Here is a 23,148-nt window from a genome sequence, read left to right as displayed (position 1 = left end):
TTCGTTATCAGAGACACGTAGGGCATATACAATATCTTAATCTGACACGCTCGAGAACGTACACCTGACAATTTTTTTTACATCTTTGAGAACCTGCATACGCTTTCCCCACCGCTGAAAGAGCATACTTCATAGAACCTTTTTTTCTTTCTACCATCTAATATTCAAAATCCACTAGGTTTCCACGACGCTCGAGTAAATCCCGATTCAGCATTGTCGGCTCCCCAACTACTTACTATCTTTCTACTCTATTATCTTTGCCCTTCACAGTAGCAATTTAATGAAGTGAATAAGTGAATGAACTTTAACTTTGGAAAAACATCACAGTAGTCCTCATAAAAATAAAATTCAGTTCGAGATGCCTTAAAAAGGAGTAACCCAGAGTGATTCAACTACGTCGCTTATGAACGTCAATGCAATGGACTATTTTAATTATAGGTAATACAGATTAGACTTGCTGTTGTTCTTAAAACTCGTTAAGAAAAAAGAAACTCTTTAGGCTAAGGCAGCTCAACACTTGGTCTGTAACTGGTCAAGAATCATTTGGGCAGTGGAAGTTCCTTAATTATATCCCACCTTGAGGGAGAGGAAAAGGAAAGTCTCCCATTTGCTGAAATGGTGAAATTCGCGACTATGAAAATTTCTCTGCTCTGGCTTATCGGTACTGACGAACAAAAACGCTTTTTTCTCCGAATTTTTGATGTTTCTACACAGTGCTGCATCGTTTTTAGAAATTAAGAAAAGGATGAAAACGTTGTGGAATGTTAACGGTCTCCTATAATTTCTGAATCTTGAATCAGAATTGAAATTATAATAATTAAAACCAAATACGAAAAATAATCGAAGACTCGCTTCAAAATGAAGACGTATTTCCAATCAAAAATCAAACTTTAACACAATAGATTCTATTACACTTTCCACACTCAAATGCCTCTTTTTTTGAAATCTTCAAAAGACGCTCTAGAGATTTACTGTAATGGAAAAGTTTATAATATTCGTAATATGTACACATCAATAGTTTCAGCGGCATTCGAAATGCTGTGTCTTGAAGACTAGTAGTTACAAACTTACACCAAAATCAAGAATATACTATAAACTTCAGCAAACTGCCTTTTCTTCTGAAACGAGAATATCTGGCATGTACCTCCCAACTAAGAATACTGAACATTCGTAGAAAAATCATTTTCATTTCAATAGGAACATTCACATCTGTCGTGAGCGCCTCAAGGGTCTCAGGCAGGAACTGTTGCCAATCTGCTGCAACAGAAACGCTTTATTTCTTTATATTCCACGAGAAACCCATAAACAAGTGAGAATTTCCAGCACACCAGGATGTCGTAGAATCCGAATCTGAAGCTGCTCATCAGGCAACAGCACAGTTCTGTTAAATATCGTTTTCAATCACGTTGGCTTCGCAATATTCGCCTCCCTCCGAAACAGAACGAGTTCCTACTGTCACGACGTGTCATATCGATAGGTTTGTGTTACCCTTATTATTTTTTTTGCGTGAGTGGAATGGCTGTATGAGCGAGGGTGTTTTAATGAAAAGGGGATGGAGCGGTGTTAGATATCGATACTGAAAAGAATTCCATTGAAATCACTATCATGATGGAAATGAGCGAGGAGTCAGGATTGGTGATTCAGCAATGTGTTTTCGTGAAATGTTTTTGCATCTCGGAGGAATCGTTTTGGGTACAGATCATTTCCGTTTACGAAAACGTTCCTATACGATTCGAGAACATCTGCATGGAAAACTATAGCATCAACACTAAAGCCTACCTAGAGGAAGATGCCAATTGCGTACCTATATTATCCTATATAAAAATTGACAAAAATATGAGATGGGGGCTAAAGTAAACCGACTAGTGTGATATATTAAATTACCCATTATGAATGTCAAACATTCATAAAATGACTTGTGATTAATGAGACAATACTTGTAGGATTCAGCTAAATGGAATAAATTAGGAAGAGTCAGATGAACTTTAAGCCTGAACAGCATTCCACTTGTATGTTCTGGATGAACCATGACCTTCCTTTGAGTATCTTATAGCTATCTTTTGTTGTCTTGCTGTGTTCTACTCCTCACTGAATGTATATAATTCTGAAGATTAAATTAAACCAATTTTCATCATTTACAATTACATCTATATCCTGTTTCCAATGAAGAATTAAAAACATATGTAGGTATTTTTTCAGTCAGTGATTTCTTTCGAATTTCATTTATTTCTTCATTTTTATATAAATGAATAATTTTGATAACTTACTATACTTTTATACTTTATAATATGAAATACGGTAATTTGTTGCATATACTTACATCGAAAAATTAATTTTCATTATAAATTTCAAGAAATGTATTTGAAAAATCATCAGAAAAAACTACGGTGAGTCATAACCTAAAATACGACAGGGGCAGTTCATTTCAAATTGACGCTAAAATACTTGCCTTTTATTGATTCTCTTAGCGATCATTCTCCTTCTCACTACTCTCCATACAGAAGGCAAAATAGATTTCGAACAAAGAATATAAAGAATATAATAGCATTTGTTTGCTTCATTTTGAAAATTCTGCTATGAATTTTTTATAAATTAAATTTCGACAGAATATATTATCATAAAAACTAATACATAAAATATACAAAAATTCATGAAATTCAGAGTCAATACTCACCAATGCAATTTGAAGTCTCCCAAAACTGGAAAAAAAAATTATTATTAGCTATCAATAATTTGAGATCCTTTCTCAACATTAAACTCTAGTGCAATTTTAATTGATCAGGTTTTCTTCCAAATCTTTCATTCGATCTAGGAGAAAAGTTTTCAGAAATCCCATTAATCGATTCGTCTATTCTTTCATTATTCATTTATGCATGTATTCCTAACGTAAATTGATATAATGATTTATTTTTTCATTCATTTTATTGATTGAAGATTAAAGAGCATAGACCCCTGCAGAACAGTGAAATGAGGTTTAGTAAATCATCTATATTATCACACATTGAAATAATCATCAACAGAACTAAAATTAAAATTTCATGACTGAAATAATACTTTTCATATTTCAGACATGTAGGTATAATAATAATAATAATAATAATAATAACCGTATGTCCCAAGAAATTGAAGGACTTCGAAAATATTTCCTGAGCAGCAAGGCTGCTTCATCAGAACTCCATCAAGTAGTTTGTGTTGCTGATAGTTCTACACCGTTAAAGCTACAGCAGGACCATTTGGAAACCGTCGAACACTGCAGAAAGTAAAATGCAGAAACTGATTGGCAAACATTTGCATGGAAGGCATCAAAACGAGGTCAACCATAATTACGTGGGCATATCTGCGTCGAACTACTGGTTGACTTACGGAAGGTTGTTTCCTGAGACAGAGGGCTACATGCTCGCCATTCAGGATCAGGTGATTCCAACAAGGAACTACATGAAATATATCGCCAAGGATGCCTCATTGGCGGATGATAGCTGTCGTTATGGCTGTGCGACACATGAAACTATCCTGCACCTCACCGGGGGATGTCAGAAGTTCGCGGGCACGGAGTACAAAAATAGACATGATGCCGTTGCCAAGATTCTTCACCAAGAATTGGCACTAAAACACCAACTTCTGTGTTCGAAGAAACTACTAGAGACCTTGATGAAACTTCAGTTGGACGAAAATATCTATAGAGTCATGCAGAAGGCGGTACTGCTCGGAACGGCGAGAACTGTACGCAAGTACATGGGAATGCAGAGGAACATCGTCTACTCCGACAGAAAGTGCGGGTGGAGCAGGAATCCAACCGACAGCAGGGAGCCGAGGAGCGACCCGGACCCGACCACAACCACGAGCCCGAAAACCTGGAAAGGGCTCCAACAGAGCTCAATCTTTTTGATATCTGAGATATCTGGGATAAGTGAATTTTCCTCTGGAGAGGAGTGTGAAATCCGCAAGGCTAAAGTCATAATCAATCTTCATTTCAGATAAGATTACCAAATGACAATCTGCAATGAAATAGTGTCCAAATAGGTATCGTTGAAAAGGGAGTCAGTGACCAAAATATCAGGATTTCATTTTTCCTTGTGAATATGTTTTTAGAATTTGAACGCCTGGAAAAATAGAAACTTTTAATACGATTAAAGGATTTGTTATGCTGAGCCACTGCGTAAGAGCTGCAACAGGGATCACTTAGAAATCGTCCAACACTCTACAGAAAGCAAAATGCAGAAACTTGTTGGTAACCCTTTGGATGGAAGCGAGGATGGAAGACACCATAATGAGGTCAACCATGATTACGTCGACCTATTTGAGTCTACTACTGGTTGATTCCAAGAAATTTGTTTCCCTAGACAGAGGGTTCATCATTGACTTGCACGGAGTACAAGAATAGACATGAGGTTGTTGCCAAGATTTTATACCGAGAATTGGAAATAAAATACCAACTTTTGAGGTAAAAAAGGGTCTATCCAGATTCAGTATTGGAAAATGCTCTACTGAGATAGTACGATTTTCACAGACCGGAAAATAACTCACAATGGACTCGACCTCATAGTGCTGAATAAAGATGAAAATAGAACACGTGATGATTCCAAATAACAACCTAGTGGAACTATATAGACACATTAAAAATGCAATGCAACAAACTCAATGCTGGGAGATGAAATATGGGTTTTAGTAGAACCGAAATCGAAAATAGCACCTCGAAATCAATCATGAAGGTAAGTGGAGTCCAGAGTTTTTTGGATTATGATCTAATTCTCCTGACAACAATTATTGAATTAGCCAGATCAAACTTTATTATTATTATGACTTTAGCCTTGCGGCTTTCACACTCCTCTCCAGAGGAAAATTCACTTATCCCAGATATCTCAGATATCAAGAGGATTAAGCTCCGTTGGAGCCCTTTCCAGGTTTTCGGGCTCGTGGTGGTTGTCGGGTCCGGGTCGCTCCTCGACTCCCTGCCGTCGGTTGGATTCCTGCTTCACCTGCACTTCCTGTCAAAGCAGACGGTGTTCCTCTGCATTCCCCATGTACTTGCGTACAGTTCTCGCCGCTTGCAGCAGTACCGCCTTCTACATGACTTTATAGATATTTTCATCCAACTGAAGCTTCCTCAAGTTCGCTAGTAATTTTTTTGGTATCAGGCCTGTAGATGAAATGACAATAGGGATGGTCTATTAGCTTCCACTGTCTCCTGGTTTGTTCCTCGAGATCTCTGTGTTTTGAAATTTTTTCAGTGTGCCTATCTAGAAGATTGTTATTATTTGGAATCGCCACATCGATGAAAACTGCTGTGTCCTCGTCCTTATTGAGCAATATGAGGTCTGGTCTATTGTGCCTTATTTTTCGCTCTGTGAGAACCATGCGATCCCAGTAGAGCTTGTGATGTTCATTTTCCAATACAGCATCCGGATGGTAATTGTAATAAGGAACCTTTTTCGAACTCAGAAGTTGGTGTTTTAGTGCCAATTCTTGGTGAAGAATCTTGGCAACATCATCATGTCTATTTTTGTACTCCAGGCCCGAATTTCTGACATCCGCCGGTGATGTGCTGGATAGTTTCATGCCACTGAGACATCCTTGGCGATATATTTCATGTGGTTCCTTGTTGGAAGCCTGATCCTGGATGGCGAGAATGAAGCCCTCTGTCTCAGGAAACAACCTTCCGGAAGTCAACCAGCAGTTCGACGCAGATATGTCGACGTAATCATGGTTGACCTCGTTCTGGTGCCTTCCAAGCCAAGGTTTGCCAATCAGTTTCTGCATTTTACTTTCTGCAGAGTGTTCGACGGTTTTCAAGAGGTCCTTTTGAAGCTTTAATGGTGTAGAATTATCAGCAACACAAGCTACTCGATGGAGTTCCGACGAAGCAGCCTTGCTCGGAAAATATTTTCGAAGTCCTTCAATTTCCTGGGAAATACGGTTGGACAAATCAACAATTCCTCTACCCCCAAGATGTCGTGGAAGCTTTGTCCGTTCTATTGAGCTTTTGGGGTGATGTTTATAGTGTTTAGTCAGCATCATCCTTATTTTTCTCTGTAGGGCTGCTAAATCGGTGGTGGTCCAAGAGATGACGCCGAATGAGTAGCTCAGCGTCGAGCAAGCGTAGGTATTAATCGCTTCTATCAGATTTTTGCGGTTAAAGCTTGTTCTCATTATCCTTCTCAATCTTCGGGTGAACTCCCCCGTTAATTCTTTCTTCCTCTGGCTCTGATTGATCCTTCTCGCCTGTTTCATGATTAGATACTACTTAATGCTTCAATTTCTGCACCTTCCTTGAGTTTGAACGTACCATCTTCTATTTTCCCTCTCGTTATGTTCAGCAGTCGACATTTTTCTAGTTCAAACTTCATTTTGATGTCTTCCGAGAATCCTTCCACCATTTTCAGCATCTGTTGCATTTGTTTTTTGGTAGATGCGAAGAGTTTCAAATCATCCATGTAGAGGAGATGATTAAGTTTCATCATAGTTCTACTGCCGCTCTTGATGGAAAATCCGTAGTTCGTAGAATTCAATCTATGAAACAAGGGATTCAGGGCCATGCAGAACCACAGAGGGCTCAGCGAATGTCCTTGGAAAATTCCGCGTCTTATTGGAATAGGTACTGTTGTAATGTGATTATAATTATTATAATATCAATCATAATAGTAGAGGTGTAAACCTATAATACTCTAATCATATAATCTATAATAATCTAAACAGAAAAAGCATACAAGCATGAGTGTTCATGCAGACTTATTTTCAATGCACATCACGTGTTAACTCTCAATCTAGAAACTGAATTACATGACTTTCACTACGATCAGTTATCCACTACACAAGTTTCGCTACACAAAAACAGTAGATATACCTCGATGTATATACCTTCACCCATCTGGGTCCAATATAGTCATAAATTTGGAAATGCCAGTATAAATTCAGTAAAAATTGAAGAAAAATATTCAACAACATAAATGGACATAACAGAACATAGTTGAAGATAATCGAGACCACAAGAATTGAATTTGGATCTATATATAATGTACCGAACTTTCTCATCATCTGATAGCTTAGTTACAAATTTTTATAAAGAATCGACCACATCATTCTGAGCATAGAAATTACAGACTTCACAGAGACCAATCCATTTTCAGTCTAGGTATGCGGAATGAAATACCTAATAAGCATACAAGATAAACAAATAAGAGGAATGGAATTGTGAGATTTCATATCATTGGTGATTTCTGCCAACAATACATCGCCTACGCCACTGCCAACAACCTAACGGTTCGTGTATACGCGTATATTTTTGTACATAATTGCGATTTGCGGGGTAATGATTAGCCAACGGATTCCCTTTTTTTTTCTCTTCGTTCGGTCAACTCAGATACCCGATGAATGTGAGGAAGTAGACAGTAGGAAAAGTAAGTCATAAGGAGATCGGAAATGTTTATATCATTGATATAATACAAACCACCTGCCACTTATCCTTGTCACTAAAAGTTTTTCACTATTGATTCTTCGAATAAAATTTTCCCTAACTACTATGAAATATCCTGTTACATAATTAATTGAAAGAAAATTTAATTTCACACTTGAATTTATCCTTCACGAAGTACCTTCTTCAAGTTATACTCTGCCATCTATAAGTCGATATATTAACGTGACATGAAATAAGAAATTTGAGATCAAAGGTTCGAAAATAATGACCACTATCGCAATGTCATTGACGCTAATTGACCTTATTGTTGATGTTGCATATAATAACTAAGATAATGCATAGACGGCCACAATAAATAATATAGGATTCTTATTGTTTCAAAACTCGGAAAAGCGCTAACCAGAGCGATTACCTACATACAGGATACAGGGTGTTTCAAATAAGGATGACCCCATCTCTAGGATAGGTAGAAAACTGATAAATAAATGGAGTTTGCTAAGTAAAAAATTTTCGTAAGGCCTTCGCCTTCCGTATTCAAGATAAAGGGCGTTGGAGAAAAAAATTATGTACATTTCTTATTATTATTATTTACCGAAACTACTGACAACATTGTAATGTACTGAAAGCTGATGTTCTGAAAGCTGATATATATATCCCATGAATTTTTTTTTTATATCTGATTCTCGTAGAGGGTGCTAGTTACACGGTTCGTACCAATACAACCTTCCCTTTTACGATCCAATACTCCGTCCTAAAAAAATATGAAAACTTTCAAGGCTCTGTTACTTCGTTACTAAGCTTTTGCTGACCTATCGTTATATGAACTATTTGCCTAAAAATACTCGGAAAATTTATTGTACGTATTGAAATTTGAAACTCCCATTTGAATCTGATCATTTTAGTCTACGAAAAATCGAATTGAATTTCTGTGTATACATCACTGCCCTGCTACCCCCTCTAGATGACGAAGAAATTATCCTCTGATGTCCAATGCGATTTCGTGAAATTAAATATGAGTCTATAGAAAGAATCTCCAGATTTCAGTCAAGAAACTCGACGTATCTGATAAGTTAGATTAGATGGATCAGTAGTTCAGTAAACTCAAACAAGTGGCACTCAGATGTGGTTGTTTCGATTTCTTCTTTTGCTTACGTGAATTTGTTGTGGGCTTTAACCTACATACAGTGTTTGTGTTTTTCCAATTTGGCATATTTCTCGTACATGCCCAACTTTTGAGTCAGGAAAGAGTTCAGAAATTACCAGTAACCATAATATCAGTTTTTTTCTAAATTAATCGAAATAATTTTGTCTGATTCAATTTATAACCATGTTCGAACGTCAATATCCGATTGTCAACACGGCTTAGCCGTTTTCGTGGAACTGCGTATATTCTATGTATCTTCACACAATATGTTTCTGAATCACTACATTCTCGAAATCAGGTTGATGCAAAGTATACGGATTTTAGCAAGGCATTTGATCATGCTTAGGCATTTGATCATGCTTTGGCATTTCAGGTGCGCTTCTGTCCCTTCTGGAATCTTATCTCACGGATCGTCTGCAATACGTCTAATACGAGGGAGTAAAGTCATTTGAATATGTTTCAAATTCTGGAGTTCCCCAAGGGTCTATTTTTGGACCACTTTAATACTTCGTATTCATCAATGATTTAAGTGATATAAAAAATTTCTTTCTGATGATGACCTGAAGATATTCAGAGAAATAAAGACTTTTTCAGACTGTTATTTGTTGCAGAGGGATCTCGAGTTGTTGAGCGAATGGTGTGAGAATAATGATCTAACTTAGAATCTAAGTAAGGTGATGACTTTTGCAAGAAAAGTAACCCCCATTGTTTTCCACTATTACTTAGACTGAAATTAGGAAGGCTTGCTGAAACGAGGGATTTGGGGATTTTATTTGATCAAAAGCTCACATTTTGATCTCATATTAGGTAGGGATATTACGACTATTGCTATAAAGGTCTTGGGTTTTGTCAACCGTAACTGTAAGGAGTTTTCCTCGCTCGTGGCAATCTCCTCTGTATATCAGTCCTTGATCAGGAGTAGGCTGACAAACTGTAGTTCAGTATAGAACCCCTCTCAGGCAAAGTATATATCATCCATTGAGGGGGTGCAAAGAACGTTTCTTAAATTCGCATTTTTCCGAAAGAATGGATATTATCCCATGAGAAACAGCAGTTATGACTTCCGTTTAGACGAATTCGAAAATTTTTGAGTCAGGAAGAGCGGGGAAAACAATGACCTCATCTTTATCTATAAAATAGTTCATGGTCAGATTGACTCAACCATTTTGGTGTCGTCTATAGAAATCCATTACTTCAAGATACCATTCGACTTTTCATATCCCTGTTCCCAACTCTCAGCACCACTTTTGATGTCCGCTTACATCAATGTGCTATGTGCAGAAGTTATAATCAACTTAGAAAATTAGATATACTTATTCTTCTTGTCATTATAGAGGGTGTCCCGTAAAGACCACGTCAAACGAAAACGGAAAGTAGATCAGAATGTGCTCTACCTGATATGAAAAAATCGTTCATATGAAAGTCTCACAGTTTTCGAGATATTTGATGTTTTATGAAAATGTTGAATTTTTTAACTTAAAATGCTTTCTCTCTTGCGGAAGCTTCAATTAAATTCTTTTCGAATCAGTTTTTTTTTTCTAAATTTTGTCGAATGATTACTTCAATTCATGCAATGAAAAATACCACAAAATATTATACAGGGATTCTGAAAATAAAAATTAAAACTCATGTTCTGAAGGAAGTGTTTTTTTGGGCTGAATTCTATCTGACGTGGTGTAAAAAAAAGACACTAGACCTTTTCTGCATATTACGTTGAAAAGTTGCCCATTTTGTGAGGATTCCGAAAAGGTAAAATACAGGTGATAACCATCTTCACGAAAAAAGATATTTGAATGTTTATCGAGAATGGAGCATTTCTGTGAAAAACTGATTTTGTCACCTTTTCCACAAATTCTTTTATTTTGCAGATTCTGCTGTAACATATTGAATAATTCTCTTGAAAAATGTCAGTTAGTCCTGAAATTACTTATAAAATGAAATTATTCATTGATAGCAATGATATAATGTAATAACGCACAGGACCTTCAACATCAACTATTGTGAACAAACTTTATAAAAATATAAATAATAAAAATTCAGGATTCTTATTAGAGCAAATGCTCAAAATAACCACCCCCTTCGCTAATACATGCCCTGCATCTATTGAGAAATTACCTGTTCAAACCATCAAACCATACAAACTTCTACCCGCTATTTTGGTTGCTGAAATACGAATGCGGTCCCTAAGTTGTGCTTCATCTCTTATAGGATTCGAATAAATTTCATTTTTTAAAAGCCCCAGTAAAAAAATCTAGAGGATTTAAGCCTGGTGAATCATTGAATCGTATCACATCATATCGATGTTCGAGAGTTCTTTAGGCAAAGAAATAAAAAAACTCAGTCAGTGAATTAGCATCTTAATAACATTTTATTGATTTGTTGATTGATTATTTTCAGCAGGAAGTGCAAAATAAAAGTATTTATGGAAAAGGTGAAAAAATCAATTTTTCATAGAAATGCTCCATTTTCGATAAACATTCAAATATCTTTTTTCGTGAAGAAGGTTTTCACCTGTATTTTACTTTTTCGGAATCCTCACAAAATGGGCAACTTTTCAACGTAATATGCAGAAAAGGTCTAGTGTCTTTTTTTTATACCACGTCAGATAGAATTCAGCACAAAAAAACACTTCCTTCAGAACATGAATTTCAATTTTTTTTTTCAGAATCCCTGTATAATATTTTGTGGTATTTTTCATTGCATGAATTGGAGTAAACATTCAACAAAATTTACGGAAAAAAACTGATTCGAAAAGTATTTAATTGTAGCTTCTCCAAGAGAGAAAGCATTTTAAGTGAAAAAATTCAACATTTTCATAAAACATCAAATATCTCGAAAACTGTGAGACTTTCATATGAACGATTTTTTCACATCAGGTAGAGCACATTCTGGTCTACTTTCCGTTTTCGTTTGACGTGGTCTTTACGGGACACCCTGTATAAATTAAGAGAATCTGTTTCGAGGGACAGACATAATTGATGCTAATTTGTTTTTTCTTGATATGTATTGAGACAATATTTTTATCCTATTCCTACTTCGGCGAACTCTTTTCGGACATAATGATCCGTGTGTTGACAACTTTGACCAATTTTCATCAATAATTCAGACCGACTTTATTGTTGAGTGTTTCAATATTTCTTAAAAAAATTGTGCTTTTCCCAACTGGCTGCACAAATAACTATATCAAATGTCAAAATATCCATTCAAATCATTTGCTAAAACAATTTGCCTTGCACGAACGTCATAATTTTATTCATTATGCATTCCAAAAGTTCTCCACCCTTCAATCTTCAACTGAGAGTCCAATTTCTCATTTTTTCCCCATAAAACTCGAAGTTTCTGTCACTTCAACTGGAAGTACGCTTATCTAGAAAGACACTGATTTAATACAAAGCTCATAAAACAGCATCACGCCTGAGTGAAGAGACAAATTAGCTAAATTGCAGAAGCCAATTTTTAACTTCCTCCTTAAAACTTGATCTTATCCTCGAAGCGCGAGTAGAATTATAGAAGGGAAGATATGGGAGGGTAGGTTTTCTCCCTTAACGACTCGCCGCATTGAAAGGGCAGTCCCTATGAATAATCGATGATTAAATTAGGGCTTGATGTGTTGGAAACCTTCGAATTGACTCGAAAGGAAAGGATCAGATCAGAGGATGAATAATCGTCCATAATAGAACTTATCTGTATACTAGAAAGATCATCATTATACAAATATCGGCTTTTTTGACATCAACAATGAAGCTCAACACAATGAGTGTGACAATGTCAAAGCATCGGATCTTGTCGTCGTAACACTTCGACTGGCAATGCTTTAGGGAAAATGACCATTGGCCTGCGATATTTCATGACTTAACAATGCGAATATACATTCCCTTCTATTTATATACCTAGATACAAATCTAGGAGGCTTTTTACAAAGCTTAAAATAAAGACGAATGGCCAAACACAGTCGAACAAACGTCATGACGCTACCTTACGTAGGAGAAAGCATTGAAGAGGAGAACATCATCCTGCGAGCTTGTCTTTCATGAAAAAAGTCCGCTTCCGTAACTTTGAAGATTGATGGACGCATGCTCACCAAGGTTTCTGATTATGTTCTGATAGATACCACGAGCGAAAATGTACCGTTTCTGAAAAAACCTAACCTAAAGTTGCCGATTTTCGAACTATTTTTTCAATCACAAGGCCAATTTGCGATTAAGGATAGCGCTTTTCTCCCATATTATCACCCCTATAGAGAGGGTTTATTCTGAGTAATAAAAATCATCTAGAAAAAACAATTGTTTTAATTTACATTTACTTAGGTTATCGATAAAATACTTACAATAATTTCAATTAGGGGAGATAAAACAATAATCTTAGTTCAATATAATTTAAAATCGACCCTGTGATTAAGAAAAATAGTTCGAAAATCGGCAACTTCAGGTATTTTAATAAAATTCTGATTATTTTGGAAACGGTACATTTTCGTTGAACTAATGTTGGCGTCATTCGATAATATTCGGTCTACTCTATCGTGGTGTAACGTTTGATTCACTAGTTTTGGGACAACCTGTATAGTCAATCAAAAACTCCAAGAACTTCAGTTTAACTGCAGTCATTCTTTCAGTTAACTGGAAAATTGGAAGACAGGCTTTCAGCTGATGTGTTGTATTATAATATAATCTTCAGCAATTCAACATAAGAATGTATAGGCTACAACACGGAATAAGTGACATGGATATCACTAAACGTTTAAAGTTGTTAGTTGGTCGTTCTTTCCTTAAGTTGATATTTTTGACGATGACTTGATAGTGAATCCACCAAGGTCGTAAAAACAACAACAAAAATACCCTTGTCCCGGGAAACAAACTGTAAAACATTAAAAACATATAATACCTGATAGTACTCGCTTGTCTTACAACAGTAAGAATTAACTGGATATTTTAATTCACAAACATCATGAAAGCGACAAATTCTCAAAGTTACGTCCTATACTCCATTCACTTTGATAAAAGCACTCGGTTGGCCGTGGAAATTTGACACATTTTACGCTGTATAGTACGAAAATGTGAGGTTATGACGCTTAACAAAACATATTTAGGTATTAAATCAGCGCTATGTTGTCCGTTCTACGTAAAGTCTCAGTAATTACGTGTTTGTCGCAATGTGAATTTACGTCAGAAAGTAAATGAATTCTAAAATCTGTGATGAACATGATAAAAGTTAATACAAACTGATTGAAAGGATTCCTAATCTGATTATTTGCATGGAAAAGACAAGAGATCGGTTTTTAAATATATTTATTTTTGCTATGGAAGAAAATTGAATTATTGACACATAATATGCCGTTGCTTGAGAAGAGTTAGTGTTGGTTAAAAGTCGCAAAGTTGAAATGCATCTCATATACATACGGAATGGTTTCCTGTGCATTTTATTCCACATTCATAATTCAGTACTGTGTCAATACTGAAGTGTTTATTTTTCAAATTTGCCGTTTCAGATATTTTCTGAAAATAAAGTCCTCGAGTACCACCACCTTTTCAGGTATCCCAATAAAAGGAAATTCATTGTCATCCTCTTTACTCATAATCTATCTTATTGTGGAAGCATTCGGTCAAAATAGACCCTCAGATAAAGATGAAACATAATGTAAATTTACTCACTTTGGATATAAGTTCGATACCGTCTGATATATTTCAGTATTTAAAATATCAGGGTTACTATTTGAATGAGCAGCCCTCAATTCTAAATAGCCCCGATACTGTCTGTCTTCTCTCTTTTTCAATCACTTTCAGCATTTTTGTTATATCATTTTATTAGCTTTGGCAAAATCTTGTTGAGATCAACTGAATTTCATGCGTGCCAACTTTCCTCCGTTCTAGTTACAAGAACTTAGCAAAATTATTTCATAGCCAACCGAGTACTTTTATGAAAGTGAATAGAGTATACACGATCAATTGAATTCCTTTTATTTCCGATAGAAAGGATATAGAAGACAGAATATAGACAGCAAATATTTGCGTAATTTCCAATTTGCGATGTTTCTATAAACACTGTGGGGATTTATGTAATTAGCGCCATTGAATGAAATGCAGGTCACGACCCAATTCAGACAGGCAGTGTCGACGTATAATAAACGTCAATCGGATAGGATACAGATATTTGAACCAAATGACTGTATGCAAATTGATGGCGGGCAGATTCGTGGCGGTGACAATTACTGGATCAATCTGATCATTTCAGTGAAAATTACAATCCGGGGATATACGATAGATCTAACTGTAATCAACGCGTTTTGTGGCCGATTGAAGAGGTTGCACCGTTGACATCGATGCCACTCAAACGCAAAACATAGATGATGACTTGGAGCAGCAATTCTCTAACTTTAAGCTCCACACCCCTATTCGATTTTACTGACTTTCTTTATTCAAATTGGAGATAGGTGTCATAAGTCATAGTAATAAGTTATCTTTATTTTGTGTGAGGATACAAATGCATAAATAGGGTGGTGATAAATTCGATGCTCACCACTACTATCTTCCAAGCTATACTATACTCCATTCACATTCATTTTAGCAGTCGGTTGGCCATGAAATAATTTTCTCAAGTTTTTGTAACTAAAACGGAGTAAGGTTGGCACTCATGAAATGTCATAACGCCGTTGCCACAACTAATATCAATTTTTATTACGAAAAGGTCGATAGTGATTGAAAAAAGAGAGAGGGTTTCAGGAAGTGCTATTTAAATTTCAGCTCCGCTCATTCAAATAGTATCTGAATCTAAACGACTTATATTTCAGCTGAATATTTCCACAATCAGAAAGATTGTGAATGAAGTGGATTTTATTTAAATTTATTTCAAATTCCTGTATAACTGAAAGTGCTCACGCTTCAAGAATATTTCAGCTCAGTAGATAATGTCGAACAATATCATAATCCGAATTTTCAGATTTCAAATAGGTCCAGTTCTCCAGAAACGTCTTATAGGCCCTCGAACTTGGTACACCCTGTATAATATTTTATCTGAATCTAAACGACTTATATTTTAGCTGAATGCTACCACAATCAGAAAGATTGTGAATGAAGAGGATGATAAAGAATTTCCTGCTATTGGTAGACCCAAAAAAGCGGTGACATTTGAGAATTTTATGTTTGAGTGAAATAATGCTAAAAGTTTACTACAGGATTTTCGATGAATGTCATCGTAGAATAAATTCCCGAAAATTCATAACCCCACATTTTCGTACTATACAGAGTGAAATCTGTCAAATTTCCATGGCTAACCGAGTTCTAAACTAAAAGTGAATAGAGTATAGATAGAAACTACGTCAAAGACAAAGAACTTCTGCTTTTGCGAGTCCCCCAACATGATGTCTCTCAAATCTTATCTTCTTCTTCTTCTTTTTTGGATTCATAATCCAAAATTGTGAATATATGATACTCTATAATTGCTTACATCTTCTTTCACGAACGATTCCCATGAAATTTTGAAAGCCTACAATATTATAGTCACTAAATGAAATTATTCCATTTTTATTGAAATCGGCCTTCTAGATTTCAAGAACAACTTTCAAGTTTTCTTTCTTATGGCAGCCATATTCTATATACAGGGTGAGTTTTTGACTCGTACAAATAGTAGATTCTTGGATCAAACGAAAACCTTTTTATACCATTTTTCCGATTAGGCCCTGATAAAAAGATATAGCCATTTTAAATTTTCATAATTCTATCCCTGGATAAACAAATTTCCCTTCAGAATAATGAGCTCAATAAAAATGACACTACACATCTGTGGATCTTTTAAACAGAGTTGCATTCAGCCGAAGTACTCATCAAATTACTCGAAAATGGCGCATTATGCGAGAAAATATGAGAAATTAGAAATACTATTATTTTACAAAATTTTCAAATATTTATTAGATAGCGTCGAACTTAGTTCCAAGAGTTGGGTTCTCTGAATTTTTGGTATTTTTATGGTACGTAATTGTCATAATGAGAAAAGTAGAAGACGTATCTTGTGTTCGAAAAAGATTAATCAAATAAATGAAAAACTCTATTCCGAAATTCATTTCATTCGATAAAACCGTTTGTGGGATAGAACTAAAAATAAATTTTTTTCATGGTTTTTCAACAACCTTTATCTTTTTGAACCAAGCCGATAGAGAAAAAATTGTATAGGAAAAAAATGTGTCTTTTGACCCCAAGAATCTACTGTTAAAATGTTTTTATGAGTCAAAGACTCACCTTGTATATTGTAACGCCCTGCAGTGGATCCGATGTTTTCTTAAAAACAAGGCTTAGTTTTCGTTCACAAACTTACTCTGATTGCTTGAAGTGTACATAGACGCAGACGATTCTGCTTTTATCGCTAAGCACCGATCTTTGAATATTCTTGAGCGGCTGTGTAATTCGGATTTGTCCAACCTGATGGAATAGTGCAATGATAATACTTTTTTTTGAATCTCCCCAAAGCTGCCTCTTTTTCATAATCCTCAGCAAACTGAAGATCTGTACATGAGAATAGGTATTGATTCATGAAATCAATATAATGAGTCCCATTGTGGACAGCTCACGTCCAAAATTAACAGTGCCTGTTACCTCCTGCTCAGTCTTAGGAATGTTCTGAGCCAAATTGACTTGATTGGGCCTTTTCCACGCACAAGTAATGTCGAGGCTGAGGTAACGTTCTTCTAAGTAAATAGTAGTGGAGATATTTCCGAAAATATTGTCTTAATCTAATTCTCGATTCCAATCCGACAAACTAAGTCTAATGATGAATAGAGATATTATTCATTCTTCAATGTGAAAATTCAATAAGGCTGCCATAAGAAAAAAAAAGTTGAAAGTCGTATCGTAGAATCTAGGGTGCCGATTTCAATGAAAATAGTTCAATTTCATTCAATGCTGATGAATTTGAAGGATTTGAAAATTTCATGGGAATCGTTCGTCAAAGAAAGAAGATATGAACAATTTCATAATATCATATATTCCGATTTTACATTGTAAAACTAGGACAAAAGGAAATTGTATTAAAATTTGAGGGACGTCATACATGTTTGAAGGAAAAACCACTTATTGAAGGCAGGCTTAACGTTAAGTCATACTCATTTCAGTGATTGCCGAGGTGATTGCTATGGTTACTGCCAGAGACATCAGAAAAATGAGTTAAGGCTTAACGTTAACTTGGCTTTAAGGGCCAATTTTACCAAGGGCATAAACCCAGATTAGACGTAACTGTCGTTAAGGACAGAAACTCACCGATTTATGTCGATTACGCATCATATCGTCGGTTAAATTGAAGTGTCTCTGTGTTTTGTAGTTTCTTCACACCTCTTACTTACTGTCAATGTCTTCTCTTAAAAAATGTAGTTATTCTTTAAGAATAAGAATGTATAAAGAATCTTTTTCGATTTGTTTAAAGGAATGTCGACCTTTTTTTGAAGGCGAAAGGTTTTAAGTGTATTACTGCATACTCCATTCACTTTTATTTTAGCAATTGGTTGGCCATGGAAATTTGACACATTTCTCTCTGTATAGTACGAAAATGTGGGGTTATGACGCTTGTCAACACATTTTTGGGTTTTAAATCAACGCTATGTTGCCCGTTCTACGTAAAAGTATCTGTTATTATGTATTTTATCACAATGTCGAATCTCGTCGGAAAATATGTGACGAGTAGGTATAATTGAAGTTTATACAAACTGATTGAAGGCAAAGCAAATTCAGTTATTTAGATGGAAAATACAAGAGATCAGTATAATATCATAATCTGCACTAGCTTGAGAAAAGTTAATGTTCGTTAACTTCTTTGGCTAATGTTTGAATACGTTACATCAGTTGTAGATTTCCAAATATATTTACCCGAAGATGAAATGCATGATGCAGAGGTTGGTAATGGGTATCTCCCGAAATAATTAACAGATAATTACAAGAACAAAAATCATCTTGCATCAATATCAGTAAAAGGAATTGAAGGAAGTTTCAAGTCGAGATGAACTTCACCTTTGAACAAAAATTTCACATGAATAAGCAATTAACAGGACAACTGGCTCGTACTTGTGGCAGTTCAATTTAATACATTGATATAATAATAATAATTAGGTATTTATAGAAACCTTAAGACATTTACAATGTATAGGACACGTCAAATGAAAAAATAGAAAAATCAATTTTAGGGAACTTATTCTACGAACATTCCTCAAAAATCCTGTAGTAAACTTTTCGCATTAATTCATTCAAACATAAAATTCTCAAATGCCACCACTTTTGTGGTCTCCCAAAAAAAGGAAATTCTTTGTCATCCTCTTCATTCCCAATTTTTTTGATAAGGGAAACATTCAGCTGAAATATAAGTCGTTTAGATTCAGATGAAACATTATATAAATTCACTTACATTGAATATGTTAGCTACCGTCTGACGTACTGTGGATTTTAGAATATCAGGGTATAACCATTTGAATAGGCGGACCTGACTTCCAAATAGCACTTCCTGAAACCTTGTCTCTTTTCTCAATCACTCTCGGCATGTTCGTAACAAAAATTGATATTAGTTATGGCAACGGCGTTATGAAATTCACGACATTTCATGAGTGCCAACCTTACTCCGTTCTAGTTACAAAAACTTGAGAAAATTATTTCATGGCCAACCGACTGCTAACATAAATGTAAATGCAGTATATGTATGTTTTGAGAACAACGATTTCATAGGAGTTTAGAATCGTTCCTTTCCCATGATATTCTCACCTGCTTGTGATGAGATTTGAGGTGAAAACCAATAACAGCCATTGTATGACCATCAGTCATTTTCGAAATTTTATTGTTTTTATTCTTTCACTGAGAAGATATTAGACATAAACATTTTCATTCAGCTGAAAAATTTAAGCATCATAAATATGTTCGTCAATATAATCACTGCAAATTCGGTTGATGAAATAATAATAATAAACGCAATTCATTGATCAAAGGCCAAATGGCCATAAATAGTATTTTGAGGCAAATTTATCTTATTATGTTTTTTTTATGATTTCTGTTGGAATTCCTGGCCAGTCAAGCATTCTAAAGAATAAAAACAGTTGAAAGTATCAACCAATGCACGTAACTAGCAATGCATATTGCGAGTAAGCCAGCCATTCACATTGTGAAGAAACCAAACAATGAATTCCCACGCCTAGAATAATTGTAGATGATACCTTGCTGCCTCTTACCTGCTCCATAACAATTATGCAGAACCGTACTAGGGTTGGATAATTGGGTCAAAAACCTCACAGAATAACTACGCTATTCATGAAGGTTGACCGCATCATGTTCGTCGGACTGCCCTCACTGAAATACCAAGGAGTAGGTAGTATTTTACACTAGCTAAGTGTATGATCCACTTATCTCGACGAAAAACCTTTCATTATCGATTTATCCAATTTTTTTGTCATGTTTGACGGAGGAATATGTATCTTCTGAAATGTTTTAGGGTTTTCAGAAGATACCCCAGACTGAATTTCATTCGATATCTGAAGGAACACGACTCGACCTGTGAAAAATGATTTCATTGAGTACAAAAAAGTTTGCGGACTTTTCTGACATTGATTTGACTTCCTTAGTATCAATATCAACCAATAATATCAAATTGTTTCCTAAAATTAAAGCCGAAAGTTTCGCACTTTCAATATCGTGAGTTTATAGGCATTATCTAAAACATGATTTCAAAAATTCAAATGATTTAATTCAGAAACTTAATTCGTGGACTTCAAAATGAGGATATTACAAAAACTGTTTGTTGAGATTTGTTGAATTACCTCTTCAAAAATGGGAGCTGTTAGGGGTTGCGGCTAGAGGGGTTGTGATATCAAACTCATTTGAAACCCTATTTGTCCCCCTTTCAACAATATTTGTCCTGTCTAAGCGTTATTTCGTTATTCCATCACAAAGCTCAAAATTCGGGGTGGAAATTTATGGGTGGCCCACCCTGTATGGATACTGAAAATTATCTTATTCTGAGATCATCAACCATTCCACCAGAAAAAACTTAAGGAAAAACATCTAATAGACTCGAAACCCATAATTAACAAAACATCGAATAACCAGAAATGCAAAATCAAATTTCACCGAAAATTATATAATTTCCCAAAAAGACCAATATGTTATTGAAACGTCATGGCTTCCATATAAAAAAAAATTAACTCTCGGTTATCACAAAATAAGCGTCATCATGTGAAACATGAGTTTTTTTGCTCTAAAATCGTCAAATCATCGAATATGACAACGGAGTCTATTTTGTTTTATATGCAATATGATTTTTCTGTAAACACGCTCAAACCTACATTTTGCCAATAATAACGGTGACTCTGTAATTTCTAGATGTGAAACTTGAAGGTTTTATATAGAACAAAGTACTTATGCTGTGTCACTTTCGGAGTAAATGGTAATAAAATAATTAAGTCCATTTCTTTTCGGTACAGTGTATTGAAATCTGTTTTTTGTCATTGCTGTTGGAATTATCATTTTGTTTAATAATAATAACCATTTCGAATATTTCTTCATCAAATGAATATTCGAGTATTGGCATATGTAATTCGAATATTCTGATAATTCAACTTTTCGAGAACTCCATTATTGACAGCTATATTACAACTGCAAATGCAATATATGTTTTTTTGATTTTGCAGTTCAAATATATTTTTTTCAACATGTATTTCCTATTTTTTGTGAAAAAGGTATTTTTTATGTATCATCATACATTATCTATACATTATTTTTTATCAGTACATTTCTTTTATGTTCTATTATCCTTATTCCCTCGTATAACAATGTACCACCTCTCAAGAACTTCTCAAAGACATTGTAAGAGTTTGGAGAACCAGCTCATTATGATGTAACCATTTTGTAAAATAATATTAAAGCATGTAAATTTTTGTTTTATAATATGCAACTTTCACTTGAGGAGTTTCTCATGCATAGATGAGTTTTTTAAATGGCAAGTCTAGTCTACCTCATTTTGCAGGAAATCGCTATTACTGTGGATTTCGTCATTGATGGTTCCTTTATCATCATTTTTTTAATATAGGGATGAAATGATTAAAGCTATATTGAATTCGAATTTTTACTTTTTTTATGTGTGTTGAGGTCATTGGCATACACTTCAGGAGTTGCCTTCTGGTACTCTTTTTCGTAGGGTAGGTAGTGATTCATAAATTATTGGAAATAGAAATCACAATTAGCAAAATACTGGGTGTCCCAAAACTAGTGAATCAAACGTCACACCACGATAGAGAAGACCAAATATTATCGAATGACACCAACATAAGTTCAACGAAAATGTACCGTTTCCAAAATAATGAGAATTTTATTAAAATACCTAAAGTTGCCGAATTTCGAACTATTTTTCCTAATCACAGGGCCAGTTTGTGAAAAAGGATATCGATTTTAAACTATTCTGAACTAAGATTATTGTTTTATCTCCCCTAATTGAAATTATTTTAAGTAGTTAATCGATAACCTAAGTAAATGTGAATTAAAACAATTGTTTTTTCTACATGATTTTTATTAGTCAGAATAAACAAATTGGCCTTGTGATTGAAAAAAATAGTTCGAAAATAGGCAACTTTAGGTTAGGTTTTTTCAGAAACGGTACATTTTCGCTCAACTAATGTTGGTGTCATTCGATAGTATTTGACCTACTCTACCTTGGTGTGACGTTTTATTCACTAGTTTTGGGACACCCTGTATAAAAAAATTTAATCAATTCGTATTTTGAATTTTCATCAATTAGCACCCTGAGGAAGAGGCATGATTTCGATAAATATTTTATCGCTATAGTAAAAAAGGGTTTATAAAAAGTCCTATCAATAACGAAGTCATCCTCAGCATCAAAATATGGGTCCTTTTTTGGCACGAAAATTTATGTTTGCTATTTAGAAACACTCAACTAACCTCCGTCCGTTCAAGACCGTATGCACCATTCTTACTTCAAGAACTTAATGTTTGTTTGATGAAACGGTGCATACGACCATTATAGGATACGTGAAAAGTTCCGAAATAATTCGATATTTCTATTCACAAATTCCGAGGCCTAATTTCTAATTTGAAGTGAAAAAAAAACACATTCGATAAATTTCCAGCTTGAACTATAGGGAATCACTCGACCAATTATTAGTTTTGTTGAGAGGAAAACATCCTCAATTGCCAATTGAAATATTACTTCTAGAAACCTCCTCTTATTCAACGTATATAAGGCGCGCCAAGCTCTAAGAGGAGCATTTGTAGAGACACCAATGTCGATTGAGGGTTCTGGTGACATGAAATGGGCATCGACTAATTGGCCATTAGGCTGAATGACGGCGAAATTGAGGATATCCAATTATTTTAGCATCCAATCATCTCGTTATTCGATGCTCTCAAGATGCATTTTATTATTTGATCTACCAATTCACTTCATGCAGTTTTTCTCCTGAGTTTGTGCACACGGAAATCGTATGAATGCCTTTCATAAAGAAGATCGAATGTTCCATTTTTGTGAATATCTGTTGGAGCCATGATTGTTTGTATTGTAAGGCTAGTTGATATATCAGAAAAATCTTGATTGTATTATGATTGAAAAGATTATGGGGTAGAAAAAT

At 35.0% G+C, this 23,148-nt stretch overlaps 1 protein-coding gene across 12 annotated transcripts in view; it reads right to left on the bottom strand.

The window, feature by feature from the left end:
* The window catches only part of LOC123309250 (protein turtle), a 258,830-nt gene that overhangs the window by 227,512 nt on the left and 8,170 nt on the right, over positions 1-23,148 (bottom strand). For 11 of the 12 annotated variants that reach the window (XM_044892250.1, XM_044892258.1, XM_044892257.1 and 8 more), the window contains exon 2: positions 2,675-2,699. The exons of the other annotated variant lie outside the window; for it this stretch is intronic. The gene's annotated coding sequence lies outside the window, so the exon portion shown is untranslated. The remainder of the gene's footprint in view (positions 1-2,674; positions 2,700-23,148) is intronic. 12 annotated transcript variants of the gene reach the window in all.

This window comes from Coccinella septempunctata, chromosome 3 (genome assembly GCF_907165205.1).
Source record: "Coccinella septempunctata chromosome 3, icCocSept1.1, whole genome shotgun sequence".
In the NCBI taxonomy this organism is placed as follows: domain Eukaryota; kingdom Metazoa; phylum Arthropoda; class Insecta; order Coleoptera; family Coccinellidae; genus Coccinella; species Coccinella septempunctata.
Note: the sequence above shows the minus strand (reverse complement) of the source record. Positions and strands in the feature narration are given on the sequence as shown.